The 17545-nt window shown below is 42.8% G+C and overlaps 1 protein-coding gene across 2 annotated transcripts in view; it reads right to left on the minus strand.

Moving 5' to 3' along the window:
• Positions 1–17545, minus strand: part of SPIRE1 (spire type actin nucleation factor 1) — a 201546-nt gene that overhangs the window by 78211 nt on the left and 105790 nt on the right. The window lies entirely within an intron of this gene.

Raw genomic sequence — 17545 nt, forward strand, 5'->3', positions numbered from 1 at the left:
ATGCTTGTATTCCTGTTGTCTATTCTTATTAAATTAACACAAGTCCTGCAATAACTGGTATTGTCCTTTGAGCTCAGGCTTCTGAAAAGCAAGAGATTCTTACTATTTTTTGCCCTCATGATTGCACAGAAAAGCTTGAAACTGTGACCCTGTGTACTCAATAAGCTTAAAAATTAAATAAAATAAAAACCTGCAGAAGCCTAATACAAGAGCCTCAAGTATATTATTTTTATTTTAAACTCATGATATCTTAGGGCCAGGTTCATGTTGTGAATCAAAAATGAATTAACTGTAGGATCAGAGCCTAAAGCTACAGACATTTAACTGCAGCAGAACTAGAAAACTCTCCATAAGATTATTTGATACCAAGTAAATTTCCTCCTTCCCAGCTAAGAAAGCGAAGCTTCCTCCTTCCTGTTGGGATTAATAGCGAACCTAATTCCAAATATCGCATTTATAGCAGTAAGCTAGTCTGTGACTGCAGCCATGGGGAAATATGGTTGGGTTGTGTCCAACTGAGCTATTTATATTTGTGAAACTGATTAACTTTATTCATGTTTTTATACCTACTCCAAAAACTTTTCCAACAAGAAACTGGAACACATCTAGTATTTTGCTTGTGCTCCTTCCCTTATTCAAATCAAATATTTTTGCAGATTACTACAAGAGCACTGAATTTGTTTCTGTATTTGTGCATGCGGTAATTCTATCCAAAGTGCAAGACTTTACACTTGTGCTTGTTGAATCTCATCTGTTTGACTGTGGACCAATTCTCCAGTCTGTTCAAGTCATCCTGGATCCTAGCCATGTCCTCCAGAGCGTCTGTAATTCCACCCAATTTGGTGTTATTTGCCAGTTTGCTAAGAATGCATTCATTCCCATCATCCAAATCATTAATGAAGATGTTGACCAATACCAGACCTAGGGCAGACCCCTGAGGAACCTCACTTGATACCTCCTCCCAACTCAGCTAGACACTGAGCCATCAGCAGCACTAGAAATTATTATTTGGGTGGGGCTGGGTGGTGTGGAGTGTGCCTGTCTGACCCTGCCCCTTCCTCCCACAGGGCTGTTCCAGGGCCAACATGCACTGGCACTGTGTGTGCAGCAGCAGTGGAGTGCAAGGCAGGGGCACTGGGTGCAGCACTGCAGCAGCAGTGGTGCTGGAGCCACTGTTGCCAGCCCAGTTCGGTGGGGGCTAAACCCCGTTAGCCCAGACCTTCCACCACCTATGCATTGAGGACTAGTTGCTAAGTATGATGTTCCAACAACTTACATATCCACCCTACAGTACTTCCATCTAGTCTGTATTTCTTAGCTTGTTAATAAGGATATTGTAGGAGACTGTATCAAGAGCCTTGCTAAATTCAAGCTATACCAAATCCACTGCTCTTCCTTCATCCACAGTGCCTGTCACTTTAACATAGAAGGAAATCAGATTGATCAGGCATGACTTGCTCTTGGTGAATCCATGCTAACTTTTCCTGATAGTATTCTTCTCCTGTACGTGATTCACTGGATTCCTTCAGGAAGCTGGATTCATAATCAGGCCGACTGCTCTGTAGTTCTGCAGATCCTCTTCTCCTCCTTCTTAAACATGGACATTATTGTTTTTCCTTTTCCAGTCACCCAGGACCTCAGCTGACCTGCACAAATTCTCAATGAGGATAGCCAATGTTTCCAAAATTACCTCAAACAATTCCTTCAGCACCCTTGGGTGCACCCTATCCAGCCCTGCTGACTTCAGAACATCTAATTTCTCTAAGTAATCCCTAACGTCGGTTTGCCATTAATCTAAGTTGTTTGTCTCCTTCCATCTTTGTACTGTCAACTGCACTGGTGAGCTGGTAGCTGTCCCTAGCTGTGAAAACTGAAGTTAAAAAGGCATTAAATACTTCAGCCTTCTCTGCATCATCTGTGACTGGATTGCCTTCCACATTCCATAAGGGACATGTGGAGTTTTATTGTTGCCATACTTGTAGAATCCCTTTTTATTCCCTTTTATGCCCCTTGTCAGCTGCATCTCAAATTGTGTCTTGGCCTTCCTAATTTTCTCCCTACATGACCAAGCAATGCTCTTACAGTCTTCCACTTCTTCTAGGATTCCTTTTTGAGTTTCAACTCCTTAAGGAGACTCCCATCTAGCCAGGCTGGTCTCCTATTGCACTTTCCATTCTTCCATCTCATTGAGATACCTTGCTCCTGCACCCTTAAAAAAAGTTTCCTTAAAGTACAGCCAGCTTCCCGGGCATGGTGGAAATTTGAATTTCTCACAATTAAGAGAATAGATCTTTCATAGGAAGATGCATGCAACTAAGGCTGTCTGTGGAGAGCAGGCTAGCAACACCTTCTCCATTAAAATCTTACTGTCCTCCAGGCGGACAGAAGGCCATCACAGCCTCTGTTCCCACTAAAGTAATGGCATTATTGTATTTTTTCAGTAGGGGTTCTTACAATAAGTAAACTACTTTTGTGACAAGTATCTGTGCCCAACTCAAAGATAAATATACCTGGAATAATTGTTTTCAGTTATACCTCACAGCAGATCACTACTATTTCATTTGTGCCTCTTTACACACAAACAAGAGGGGACTCCCAGAATTCTGCGCTCTAAAAATCAATGGTACCAGCTAGAACAGGGGTGGGCAAAATGTGGTCCAAGGGCTGGATGCGGCCCGCCAGGGCATTCTATCCAGCCTGCGGGGCCCCTAAAAAATTTAGAAAATTAATATTTATCTGCCCTGGGCTGCCTGTCATGTGGCCCTCTATGGCTTGCCAAAAATCAGTAAGTGGCCCTCTGCCCAAAATAATTGCCTGCCCCTGAGCTAGAAGCATCTTGTATATGCCCCTGAAACTGAACATAGGTACCCTCATATCATGTGCGTCTCTCCAAGCATGAAATACGGGTCAGTCGCATCTTACGCAGGGGTTACGTTCTAAAATGGTGTATAGTGACATTGTGTATTACCGTGCCAGCAGTGACTGCCTCTGCCTCCAAAACCTCCTGCCGCCACCACGGAGCCGTGCTTAGAGCTGTGCAGCCGGCAGCAGCAGCGCAGTGCAGGGTGGTGGTGGGGATGGCTGCACCCCCACCACCACGCTGCTGCCCACCCACCACCACGCTGCTGCTGCTGCCCAGCGGCCGGCCACCCAGCTCCGGGCACACGTGCAAATTCAAGCCCCGCCCCACCTCCCACCCCGTGTATAGTTGAATTCACGCAAGTTAAATGCGCGTATGATGTGACTGACCTGTATGTATAAGAGAGGATTAAATACCAGAGGGAAAATTAAAATAAAAGCAACTTCAATCCTTTTGGAGAAGAAGGTATGCAAGAGACTCTTGCAGCATGCACTCTTGTATATATGCAATTCTTCTTTTCTTTAAAAAATATTCATCACAACATATCCTCATTTATTGCAAAAGCTAAAGCTCCAGAGAATTTGCTTCTTCAAGTCCTTTGTAAGAATGAAGGACTGACAATGAGATGTGCAGACAAGGTTAGTGTACTTAAAATATCCTTTACTTTGATAAGATGATCCAAGAACCTCATGGGCTGCTTCCACACGTGTGGACATTTGGTTCCCTGGAGACAACTAGCAGGGGCACACTTTGTGCCACCGCTAGTTCTCCCTGGGGAATGCCTGTGCCATGTGCGTTCCGGCACACAGCAAGTTACCCTGGGTGGGGTAGGGCAGGCTGGGGCCAGCACTGGGCTGACCCCAGGAGCCTTACCTGGGGCCTTCCTGGGGCTGCAGCAGCAGCAGCAATTCTGCCACGCAGAACCTGGCCAGCAGCGGAGCTTGGCTTCGGCTGGTCAGGCTCTAGCTTTGGGTAGCACATGCTGTCAATGCTGTCACTGTGTACACCACTCCACCTTTTTTTTTCCTGTGGGTATTTTTTGACCCCTGGATATCCAGGGATAAAAAACCCCTCCGAGCTGCTCCCTCACAGCTCAGAGAGCAACTGAAAAAGCAGTCTGTGGAGCCACATACCACACAGCCACACTCATCTGGACGTGGCCATGGAGGTTATTCAACTAGAATGGATAAGGGGACAAAATATTGGCGGGATACTTGAAGTGGAATTCTGTCAAATAACTCTAAAATCAAGTTTAAAACCCATTTCCTTCATCAACACGTCCTTAAAGATTTAGCATAGAGTGGATGAGTCACTGAATTTGGCAGTACACTATCAGCTGAAATAATGGATATCACCTTCTTCCGCATAGAAAGAAGCTGAAACGCTAACATGGCTCTAAACAACCTTGCATCAGCTCAGTGAAGACTATATTCTGCTCCCACCACACAGTAAGCTTTAAACAGGGAATGGCAGTTTCAGCTTTACCAAGCACTAAATGACTGCAATAAAAAAGATGCAAAGAAACTGGCCTACTCTCAATGTCTTCATTCATTTTACTTTCAAAGAGCTTTAATATGATGGCAAGAGGTGCTTTAGAAAACAGACAAGCAGAATATTTGTTGTTGGAAATGAAGTTAAGTGACTTGTGCTACATGCAAACATGAATCTACCAACACGGACCCAGTGAAGACAGTCGGGCTCATTTGGGTGTATAAATATAAAGACACAACCTTGATATTATCATTAACATTAACAAACAACTGTATCCTTCTCACTTAACTGAAGGAATGAAAGATCTTTCAAATGTTTTGTTTCTTTGCCATTTTCTCCAATGACATCTTAACCCAGCAGAGAAGAAAAAGTTTGCCTTCTTTTGTCCAAACAGGAAAGTCTTCATCCATATGGTTCCAATCATTTCTGATCAGCGTTGCAAGCAGCTGAAGAAGTGTCAGAGGCAGGACAGTAAAAACTAGAGGAATTCATTAATGCATTGTCTTCTAAAAGCACTGTTCTAATGCTAGTGTTTATGAGGTACTGAAGCACAAATCACACTTGTTTCTCCCATGACATAAATAGCCTCAACTTCTGTTGAGTGCTTCAGAGCTTAGTTTTTGTACCAAAACCTTCAACACCAGACTTCTCAATATTTCCCACTGGTTTTAATAGAGGTAAAAACATTGGTGCATGTGAAACCAGAGCTCTCAAACTACACCCAGGAGTCCTGCACAGGACGGAAAGTATGTATAGCATTGATGGGATGCTTTATGAAAGGCCTCCTCTACATGTTACAGATACTATGCAATTACCTGGTTAACTGCACAATTACCTTGCAACCAGCTACATGTGCAAAGTACCTATCATGCCATAAAATGCTTCAAATAGCTATGAAGTCAGACCTTGAAAATATGCACTAACTTTATGGCTGGTTGCTACCAAGCTTTAATTTGCAAGTGTAGCAGGGCCCCTCCCCTCCAGGGCAAAGTGAGGGGATTCTCAGCCACAGCAACTGAAGGGATCTTCAGAAGCTGCAGGGTGCCGCTGAGATCTCCCAGCCCCAGAGATGTGTGAAAGCATCCGAGTTGGGAGATCGCAGCTGCCACAATCCCCCAGCCCTGGGGATTTCACACACCCCCAAGGCTGGAAGACCACAGCAGCTATATTTTCCCACCCCCAGGAGTTTCATGCACCCCTGGTGCAGGGAGACGTAGCTGCTGCAATCTCCCAGCCCCAGGCATGAATAACTCATGCCTCCTGAGGCTGGGGTTCATGGCGACAGCCCACAGGCACCGGCCGTGGTGTCAGTGGTGAGCAGGGACCACTTGCAGGCGGCTGCGGTGATGTCAGCAGCGAGGACGGGCCTAGCGGGGACTCCCCACAGGCAGCTGCAGTGATGGGGGGCGGGGGGCAAGTGGCAACCGCCCACAGATGCTGGCGGCAGCATCAGCAGCAGCCAATCTTGGGGGCGGGGGGGGGCGCATGCCCCCCCTACACATCACCTATGGCCACAGGGGCTTTACGCACCCCCAGGGCTAGGAGATCACAGTAGCTGCATCTCCCAGCTGCAGAGGTACATGGGACACCCCCACGGCTGGAATCCCTCAGCTGAGGGGGCTTCCAGCCACAGGAGCTTGCTTCTTGCCAGTACAAGGGAGACTGGACTCCTTCTGCATTGGTAATAAGGCGTGATGGGATCTAATGCACATTCTCACAGTCACACTGCCTACCATGCACGTGTAGCATAGCAGGAGGCATGATTGTGTGGACTGCACATTAAATTTCACTGTGTCTTTAACTGCACATGTAGAGGGACCTAAACATCAAATCTGGCATGAAGAGGAGAGAGATGCTGGTCATCTGCCCTGCCTTTCCTTGTTGTTAATAGTAAGACTTAGTAATATTTACAAGTAAATGCAATCGGTGCTGTACAAGCACAGAACAACAATAATCCTTGCCCTAAAGCATTTAGGTGCAAACAGGTGAAGGCTAAGAAACACAAACAAACCATGACAGTGAAGAATTAACATAACCTTGTTAGTTATAGTTCTGCAGCCTTGTTAGTGCATTGTAGTTTTTCCTGAATGCCCAGTGTCAGCGTCAGCAACAGAGTAAGAGCTACCAAGACAACGGAAAAAAAAATCAGGTTGCCAAAGTGCTGATTTCTCTGCCCACAGGGCAAGATATTTAAACAACTGGAATGTATGCACATGCATGTGCATATTGATAGGCTTTTGTGAGGAAACTGTGCTAGCTAACCAAGCACTGTATGTGGACTGGGGTGTTTTCAGTAAAATAAACTGCAATAAGTAGCTCCTATTTCCATGTTATCACATTCAAGTAATCAAATTTATTATTATTTTTTAAAGAGAATGCAGTGTTTAAATTTCAAAAACAATAGTTGTGCACCACATACTGACTTCCAGTTGCAATGGCTGGAATGGAAAATCAGGACCTCAGTTCAAGACTCCAGAGCCCTATCTGGTGGACACCTATCCATCAAAATCATTCAGTTATCACATTTAATCAAATAACAAGTCGAGGTCCCCCCCCCAATCAGTATGGGTGGAAGCTTGTTGTCTTACATTTGCATACAAGGAAACCTCATTAAATACACTGTACATCATTGAACTGCTTGCCAGAAGCAGCCTGTGCTCAGTAATGGAAACCAACTATGTAGCTGATAAAATTCAGCCAACTCGGCGCATGACTACCTGACCCCCAGATTTATTTCCCCTGCTGTAGCAGTGGGAGGGAAACAAATTCAAGACAAACCTCCAATAATTATATTCTATACCTGGAAAATTATAACAAATGTATACAATTTCCAAATAAAGAATATAATTATTGGGTGTCCCCTTATACTCAAGTAACTGTGGTAAAGGCCTCACATTCAAAGCAGCTTTAAAATTGCATTAAATTTGAACTAAAGCCATTCATGAGTTTTGATCAAGCTAATGTGCAAGAATCCTTTTTCTTTCCACACATATTTTAAATACAAAAGCAGGCTTAGCATACTGAATATATTTTGGATTTTAAATTTCTGGTATTTAAAAACACATTTCCTACAGTTACCTTTGAGTCATTAAGTACATTTCCACCAAGACATGATTTCTCAAGGCCGGACATGAAAGGCCTTATTAAATCATGCTGACTAACACTTTCCTTAGCTTCACAGTGTTTGCATTTACTTGTTAATACTGTATGTTATCACAAAAGAAAAAAGGATTTTAACACATGATAAAGGACTTTTGAAGTTTGGTTTTAACCCAAAATTGCCATATTTTCTCTCTCCCCCATTCAAAAGCAAAATGTTATGTAGAGATACTTCAACTAGAATACATTAAATACGTGCATACAATTATATGAATGTGTATATACTATATAAATGCACATATGCATGTGTGCACACAGAGGACGGAAGAGTGTACATACTATGTTATAAATATGTAGTCAATTACATTTTAATATAATCACTTTGCTTTCAAAGGGATTTTTTCTCTCTAGAAAAGATGGAGTGCATGACGCAGACTACCATCGAACAGTGTTGGCATCAGTTTTTTAATTGAACGTTAGACTTGCTTGGCTTCTAAAGGAACCCAGATGGGCCAAAAAAAAAAATAAAAAATTTTTAGGTCTCTTGTTCTAGGGGCAAAGAAACAAGTGTCAAATCACTTGTCTCAGTATGAAATGGTTAAACTACCTAATATTTGATCCTTGTTGTCATGAAATAGAAAATTCTCTAATCACCTTTTCCAGGGTTCAAATGTATGTGTATACTTGCTTTACATATGTCTCTCCTTTCCTTAAAAAGGGGTAGAAAAATCCAATTTTAAAAAGAAAAAGGTTTTTTTCTTTCCTGTTGTCTTGAGTTATAGATTCAATAATTTACATCAAAATCTACACTGCGTAAAACATAAGAAATAAACCTTAGTGTACTGAACAGAGTTTTTGAGCGCAACTACAGGAAGTATTGAGCACAAAGTGCTAAAGGAGATGTGGAATTTCAAAATAACCTGGAAAGTATTGATTGTTATAGAAAATCTATAATGCAAACTCCACAAGCCACTCTGTGTAAGATACCTGGTACGTTCTCTTTGAGATGTTGTAGTTGCATAGTGTTCAAAAGTACCACTGACCCTACAGAAATTATGATAATTGTCAGCAGCAGAAGACTGAATCAGAGTTGAAACAGGCTAGATTTCTGTGCCTTTTTCAGAAAGGATCTTAAGCCAGCTAAGCTAAAACATGTAAATTATAATGCTGTAAGTATCAAGGACAGCAAGGTCTACAAGGATGAAAACTAGAACCTGACATGCTGATCCTTCATCGAATCCTGAAATTAGATCAGTTTCTGTCCTATCCAATTTGTCTGGATGGATCTACTGCTGCTGCTAGCATGGTGACAGTGAAACTGAGAAACGAAGCACGTGGGGATGCTTTGCAATTACCAGTTTCAATGTTCAGAAAGCACAGGCATTTGCTAGATGAAGAGGCAAAATAAAATGCGGATCAGTTCAGCTTTGAACAGAGCAGTCTGCTATGTCTGGCTCAAGGCCAATGAAAGTGTATCTTTAGGCCTGAGGATATACAGTTCACTTCAGTAATTAGAAGAACCTTTGTTGCTGTTGTTACTGTGTTGTACTGCCCAGTTGCTGTAGCAATTGACCTGGGGGACAACCTTTACCCAGATTCCCACAGTAATTAGTTAGAGATAGGAATGAATTTCTCTAGGAATTATTTGACTAAACAGCAAAATACCTTGCATCTCACTGCAAATAAGCAATGTATTAATGCAGAATGGCTTCCAGATTTTAGTTCTGAGTGCAAGATGCAAGATCCTCTTTAACACGGAATAAAGAACAGATTCATATTTTGTTAAAACAGAAAAAAATTGAGAGAAAAATGGTACATATTTCTTTGACATGAAAGATGATTAATATTATACATATATATTATGCATAAAAAATGGTGAGAGCAGGATTGCAAGGTGAATCTAAATCCAAAGACATAGGGAAAATCTGAGTTCAATGTAAGCAACAGAGAAGAAAACTGGTTTCCTGCCATGTTTTGCTTCTTTCAGATATACAGGAGCAACTGGAAATGTTTTGAGCATATTTTTAAAGAATCTGTTAGAATTATCACAACATCAAATCTGGTTGTGCTTTCAGGGAGATACTTGTTGCATATCTCAGATCACTTTAGGTCTAATCTACCCTATAAATTTTTGCTACAAAGATTGCAGCAAATTTGGGGGTGAATTTATACTCTCATTATGGTGTCAAAACTCTCCTTTCTGCCAGCAGAGATAGACCACCTCTGCCAAGCCAGAACGGCTAACAGCTGGCAGAAGGTGCATATAGACATTCCCAGGCTTTCTGTCAGCTGCCACAGCCCCTTCAGGGGCTGGTCCCTATCACGGTGCACTGCTACTGATTTGAATACAAGCTCTTGTGGTTCAGGTGTGACTGCTGCTGTCTGCCGCCAGAACTTCTGCAGCAGAGGCAAAGTATGCAGCCCAGTAGTAGTATAGTAGGTTTGGTACATAATGTTTTCTAGGTCACCAAACCAGATAAGTATACATTTTTAAATTAGAGAGAGTGTGTGTGTGCATGTGTGTGTGTGTGAGAGAACACAATATCAAATGTATATATTATAAATTATATATCATCTATAATATACAAGTATATATGTGTATATGTAATCTAATATTTCTGGATAGTTAGAAATCCAACATTTTAGTATGCTACAAAATGGTGAATATATATTTCTTAGTCACTAGATGACTACATTCATATTTGTATCAAGCTTCATTAAGATGGCAACTTAAATTTAAGTAAGCACAAAAAAAATCAGAAATTAAAATTTATTAAACAAAGCTTTAATGTTTTAGATATGAACACTGCTTTAAAAAGTAATCAAAAACATGATCCACATTTACAATTTACTAATTTATTAAACACTAGTATAAACTGTTACAGTATTAGAAGTAATAGTGAATTAAACCAATGATTTCAGGTCATCTTGGAGGAAAATTTGTAAAATGCTTGGGTGAAAATCATTTGAACTTAAGTTCCTACTTGCCTAATTTGCTTTAAAATGAGATAGCCAATTTTTTTTTTTAACCTAGGCTGTTTTGAAAATATTTACCCCCTTTCTTCCAAGTTTTTAGAGCTCATAAATCTCATTTCTCCTCCCTCTTTTTATTCTTAGACTAGAAGAGAAAAAACAAGCTCTCCCACTTCTTCAACTCCCAATTGATTTCTTAGCTTTGAATGAAGCAGTCCAGACTAAGAAAATATTCTTTCTGCACCTGCAAAAAGGCTACTGCTGGTAACATCTGGTTTAGCACTTCAATGAGCTTTGGTTCCAGGTGCTTCTTCTAGTGACTCCCACCAGATCAGGGACGTGATTTTCTTTAAAACATCCTCAGCAAACATGTACTGCTTGACTGGTTCACCTCTAGCCCTGAAATTTATTATGGGTGGCATGACTGATGAGTGATAAATAGATAGATGTCCATGTCATGGCAGCATTTTCCTGTTCAGCAGTTAGACATCTATCCTTGTACTTTGTATTAAGAATACTGGCAAGAAAAGGAGGTGGAGTAAGTGCTTGATCTATCTGCTTCTTTACTGCCTGCAATTTTACTTTGGTGTTGGGTACTTCTCGCTATAATGCTTTTTGAAATTCTTTACAAACAGCAGCAGTATCTGTAATAAAACATTCATCCATCCTGTCATCAATAAATATCCCCCAGTCCCTGAATTGATGATTTGTTCTATTCTCAGACTAGTGAAAAATGGAAAAAACCAGGCAGATCAGTACCACACTGTGAAGTTTAAATCCTTACCTTTCCACTGAAAAAAGTTGCTGTACACTATTAACATTTATGAGTCATCTAATCTTGAATCTGCTAATTTAAAAGGCCCATGTCAACAAATCGGTAGTATCAGCAAATCAGTAATATCAGCCGTGTTTGAAAGCAACCGCCATTCCATAGCCCCTCTAGCTAGCCTATTCCAGTGTTCAGCATCTACAACTTGCTGTGCCCAACACTTGCTTATGAACAAAGATGATTTTTAATTAATTATGTTGCATTATGTAATTTCAAACTATTATCTGGTTACTATGTAACCTTTTACATAGTTTCAGTGAGATCACACAGTACTGTGCATAACACCAGTTTCTAAAATCAGGAAATTGCTACAGTGACATTTTAAAATTGAGTTTATTGTTTATGAAAGGACCCAGAACTGCAAACAAGTTATGACACACATGAGAGAGAATTTGTTTTTGGTACACAGCAGCCTTTGTCAAAATGACTATAAATTGAAAGAGAAAAATTCCTGCTACACATAATGCAATCTGCTAAAACTGCCAGTCTTCACTAGTATCATCTCCTACCTCCTTCATTTGTGCCAGCACAACAACACCTGAAATGCACCAAGGTTTATAAAACATATCTATAGGACAAACATAATCTCTTCTCTGTGTATGTGTATTGTTCAAATACCAGGGGAGTTTCTACAGTAGTTTTGTGCTTAACAAGGCACATAACTGAATTTCAAATCAATTTGGCCAAATGGCTTTGAAGTACACAGAGCTGAAAAATGAGTTTCCCCATACCTCCGTAAGTTATTATCTCTGTTCATGATTTTGACAGAACTGGTCCTCAGTTGTCTTTTTTCCAGCTCTGGTGAATCCATATCAACCAGATTACTAGGGATTCCCAAAGTCAATTCCAGGTGAAGGCACAGTGCTAACCAAACCTCCTCTATCCCATGCCAAAACTAAAGTACTTTATTTTCTCCCCTGTGTTTCTACTTCTTGATAGTTTCCCCCCCATCCCCCCCAGATAAAAGAAAGTACACCTTTTTCAGCCAAGAGTCTTTGGCATAACAATGATGAACCTCTTAAGAGAAAACAGGTTATTATTCAAGTTTATTTCAAAGACAACTCTATATTCCCTACGTAGTTACAAGTGAAGAACTTTAAAAAAATCAATAGGAAAAACGAAAAGCCAATCTTCCATTTTTAAGCCTGACATGTTAGATGGAAAGTGGAGCAGGGAAGATGTGATAGTCATTCAAGGCAGCGAACAAACCTGTTTCAACATTCCCTCCAAGCTGTCAGACAAGGAGAAAGCTTTACAGTAAGCTCTGCTAAGAGGGAATTACAATAATTGAATCTTGTTGTCACAAGACCACATGGCTATTGTGAAGCACTGGATAAATAAGGGTGTAGCCTGTACATATTTTGCAACTGTGCAAGTGTATTCTCCTCCTATATCTGGCACACAGGCTTACCCTGGAAAAGGTGTGGTTGAAAGCGATGCAAAGTTGAAAGAATCTTATAGATCCACACAGATGTTAAGGACATGACAGAACAACGCTGTTGTACAGTCCTGGTAATGTAGTGGGAACGCAGACATATGCAGTCACAGTGTCAAGCTAGTGGCTATTAAATTATAAAGAGTAACAAAAGAAAACTGAAAAAATTCTAAGGCTTCTAATAAAAGGGGAAGAAAGTTCACGTAGCATTAATATTTGATATCCCTTAGGAATCGGAAAAACTTGTTTTTAAAAAAAAATAGAACCAAGTTTTAAGAGTTAATAAGCTGAAATACTTATATACGTATCATGATTAAAAGATGGCACATAAAACTACTTAAGAGTATGAACGAATGTTCACTTGGGGCCCTGCCAAACATTCAAATTAAAGCTCGATAGAAACCAGTTAGAGAGTTGTTACATGTTTTCAAGCACTAACGTTATAGCTGGTTGGCTCTTTTTATAGCTGAACTGTAATTTTTATCGTGTGATAATTAGGTTGCATGTGTGGCCACTCTAAATTTATTGCATGATTAACCAGTTATTTACCTAATCTATGTAACATATAGCAGGGGCCTTGGAGAGGCTTCAAAAGGAGAAGGGGAGCTGCTGCAGCTTTGAGCTGCTGCTCTGAGCTACTGCTCAGGACTAGGTAGAAGTTGTTGCACTGTAACTGTTACATGTGCATGAGTCTGAAGCTATACAAGTGAAGTTAAACCCTGTGTCGCAGGGCACCTCGGTGCTCTGCTCCTAGAGAGGAGAAACTGCCAGGGAGAGCGCCCTGGCAGAGCCAACTGAGCACAGCTGCGGGTTGCCGGAGCAACTAAGCGGAGCCAGCTGCCTGTAGGGGGCAGGGCCTGGCCCTTATAAAGCCCAGGGCTGAAGCCAGGCTGGTAGTTCCCTGCCAGCAGCCAGAGAGGCAGGAGCTCCCTCAGCCGAGATATGGGGAGAAGCCCGACGGGCAAGTACAGCTCATGATAGCCCTGAGAGGATTGGGCACTATGGTTTAGCCAGGGGGCTTTATGTTTGCATTACAGCCAGGAGGCTTGAGTTTGGCTCTGTTATTACATCCGGAGGCTTGGGTGAGGCTGTAGGGGTTGGAGGAGGCCTCAATCATAGGTGCCTCATAGGGACCCCATAGGGGTGGGGTGCCCTAGTGCCAGAGAGGGCGCTGGTTAGCGCCAAGAGGGCGCATTATTTTCACAGTGCCAGTGAAGGCGCAGCTTGCACGCCAGTGCAGGAGCAACTGGCGGCGAGGAGTGCGGCCAGTGGGTCGCGGGCGCAACCAGTAGCTTGCAGACGGGAGACACAGACCCCGGATCGCATGCGGGGTACATAGACCCCAGCCCCAGAGCGAGGGGCGATTTCATTGAGAAGCCCAGGGTTGGCACGGCGAGCCCCAAAGAGGGGGAGCGCCACATTGTATTATTGAGAAGCCCCGTGGGGGCACGGCGAGCCCCGGAGAGGGGGAGCGCCATATTAGGGAGCCCAGGACAGGCACAGCTGATGCCGGCAAGGGCGTCACTTGCGGGGTGCATAGACCCCAGCCCTAGAGCGGGGCCATACTGAGGAGCCCTAGAGCGGGGCCATACTGAGGAGCCCGAGCAGGGTGATTACCGAAGAGCCCTAGAGTGGGGCCATACTGAGGAGCCCAAAAGGGGCCATACTGAGGAGCCCGAGACGGGCATAGTGAGCCTGGCCGCAGGCTAGTGCGGTAACACCCTCAGACAGAGGCAAGGTGCTGCGGTTGCCCCCGAGAAGATGGGGAGTAGCAGTGCGGTGAGCCGGGGTCAGAGAGGATATCCATGTGGTTGGCCAGGGAAGGGCCGGGGCCCGCTAGAGAGTTCCTGAGCGGGACCACACCATCAGGGAAGGCCCAGAGTGGGCTGGACGAGAGTCCCAGTGAGAGGCTGGGCACTAGAGAGCCCAGAGTGGGCTAGACTATAGAGGAGGCCCGGGAAGCGGGCATGCAGACATACCAACGTCTATTACATCTGCGAGGCTTGGGCCGTGGTATCAGGGGAGGTAGGAGCCACGCATAGCCCATAAGGCTAGGGTGTCCGAGGAACACCCACCGTATCAGGAGATCTCCAGGGGTCCTGGAACACACTGGGACTGAGGTCCTGAGTAGCCGTGCCCAGGGAGTCATAGGCAGCCTCCTATTACATTTTCCAACAAGACGTGGCGGGTGAGAATTAGAGGGTGCCTTGGGCCGGCCTGACACGGAGCGAGGGACCTTAAGGAGATCACGGCCCTCCGAGAGGACCCCGCCGTGACACCCTGCTTTTATCCAGGGTCAAAATAGGGACAATGTAGCTCACTTGAATTGCTAAGGTTGATGCACAGGTAACAACTACAGTATCGCAATTTCTGCAGGCTCCTGAGATGCAGATCCTCCCTTCCTGAAGCTGCTCCACGTTTGTTTGTCCATACTTGAGATTATACAGCTAGACTACTGCCAGAGCGAACAGAGAAAAACCTTATCTGTGGATATCTGGCTGGGCTGAGATTTCTTGTAATTGTTTCATATTTTACTACTGCTGTCAGTGATATTCTGCCAATACTTTAATATGATGCATCCATATATTTTCCCCAATAGCCTGTGTAAATGATGTGTACCAACAGAATGTTTCCCAGTGACAGATAAAGCAGGTTTTATATTTTATTGATATTTTGATAAAATTAAGAGACAGGAAAGCAAATTATTCTTGCATTAGCCCCAAACAGTCTGCAATCCCCATAAGCTGCTTGCAAAAATAAGGAGCTTCAAAAAATCCTCAAAAAACACTTCCTGCACATCTGTACATTACATGTTTCCTTGTGCATACAATTTTCCCTTCTGCCATCCTAAGCGAAGTTTCTGAAGACAAGCTAAACTCATCTAAGCTAAACCATCCCACCTTTCCATTTGACAACTGTTTCTTCCATCTGTTCTTTCCAGTGACAAATTTTTCCCCTCAAGGAGAAATCAACTGTTACCTCCTCTAACATTTTTCTGTGGGCTAGGTGAAGTGGTACTCACCTAGCTCAAAGGTGCCAGTGCTGTCACCTCCCACTGACATCAACAGGAGATGCATGACTCCCCACAAAACTAGGTCACAAGCACACCTCTGATATACTCAACTTTAGGCAACCAAATGAAAAAAAAATTCATTTAGTTTCTGATTAAAGTATTTGTGTAGGTCAGTTTAATACTTTGCTCTCTATTAACCAGGGCAACAAGTCAAACCAGATTCACCCTATCCCTGTGCTAGTCCTAGTTGTTTCACACTGGGGTAATGGCAGGAATTGGCTGCTTCCTTTCTCTGTTTTATCAAAATAGTGACAAAACCTGAAACGCACTCTAAACTCAATGTAAAAGCCAGTTATTAAAACATTTAGAAGTTATGGACAAGGGGCTCCTGAAGCAGCTCTGGGAACTGCAGGCTCCTGCCCTGAGGTTTCAGTTGAAAGTAGGCCTGCCAAGTGTGGGCAAGGCTGCAGTAGAAGGGTGGCAGGGTATCCCAGCTAGGGCGACAGGGATCCAACAGGAAAAATTCCCAATCAAGGTTGAGGTCCCTGACCCAGCACATCTTCTCTATCCATTACTATGTGGCCAAGGGGAGAGTGATCTGCCTAGCCAATTTCCTGCTGAGCCAGGCCAAGATAGCAACTCTGAAAAGCTGCAGAAACCAGTATGCAGCGACCAGCTGATGACACCTTCCAACTCTTCCAGTTCTTGGTCCAGGCATGTGTGACATTTGAATTTGGTCACCACACCTTGCAACAAAATGTAGAACAGTTTGTAATGTGCTGGACCATTGTGGGGGCGCTCTGTAAGGCGGACGATGAATCAGGTGAGAGGCAGGGGAGAAGGAGGCTTCAATCTCTTGGCGATACGGGGGTTTTTGTCACTATCAAGCATTTTATGTTCCACCTGGGATGGATGCACTTTCACTTTTTGTTTTTAAGTTTTAATATTTAAATATTTGTATAATAAAGGCTTTAAAAAGTCAAAATAAAATTATCTTCATCCAGTCACAAGGGCAGCTTTCAGTAGTCTGACAAGTGCATATTGTTCCTGAGAAATCTGTTATCTTATGCTATCTTTGGCCATTCTGTCCCCATCTTCCATTCCTGAGGAAAGCCAAGCTAAGACTCTGGTCCTTAGATAATTACCTTGATCCTTAACCTTGAAAAGCTAGGTTAACCCCTTCATTCAGGGTTAAAGCTGTAGCTGGGTTTTCTGCACTTGAATTGTTCTCAGCTTATTCACACAGTCTGAATGTACTTGCTGCTGCCCATTTGAAAGTTCTCTTGAAAGGGCTGAAAGTTCCACTGTCCATGTCCTCACAGATCTTGGCACATAAGAGTAACCTGATCTGCAACCCTCTAGTCTACACAACACTCTTAATATAACAGTCTGCATAATGGTGTGTGCAGATTCCATTACTAAAAATAAAATATTTGTGAAAATCCAATACCCGTATTTATTTACACCTTGCTTCCCAGTACAAAGATGTCAGACAATTCTAACACCTCTATCTCTAAAAAGGTTTCTTACCATAAAATAGAGGCTTACCTACTTTGAAGTGACTGTCAAGAGAAGGAAAACTGATATTAGAGAGCCCAGTGTACTTAAAGCATATATGCTATATATTCCCAAATGTCACTACTAGGGTCAGAAATCGTAATCACAATTCTTAGCAGTGAAATATGGCACTCCGAGTCACAGTACACAAATGAGCTAATCTTAAGAATAGTCATTCCCTTAAGTGGGTGAGGAGAGAATAACTAAAGGAACATTGCACTACTGTGTAGGTGAATGTTACCTGAAAATGAACTCTCTCATTTTGATACTTTTAGTTCAAAAGAACAG

This window comes from Alligator mississippiensis, chromosome 3 (genome assembly GCF_030867095.1).
Source record: "Alligator mississippiensis isolate rAllMis1 chromosome 3, rAllMis1, whole genome shotgun sequence".
In the NCBI taxonomy this organism is placed as follows: domain Eukaryota; kingdom Metazoa; phylum Chordata; order Crocodylia; family Alligatoridae; genus Alligator; species Alligator mississippiensis.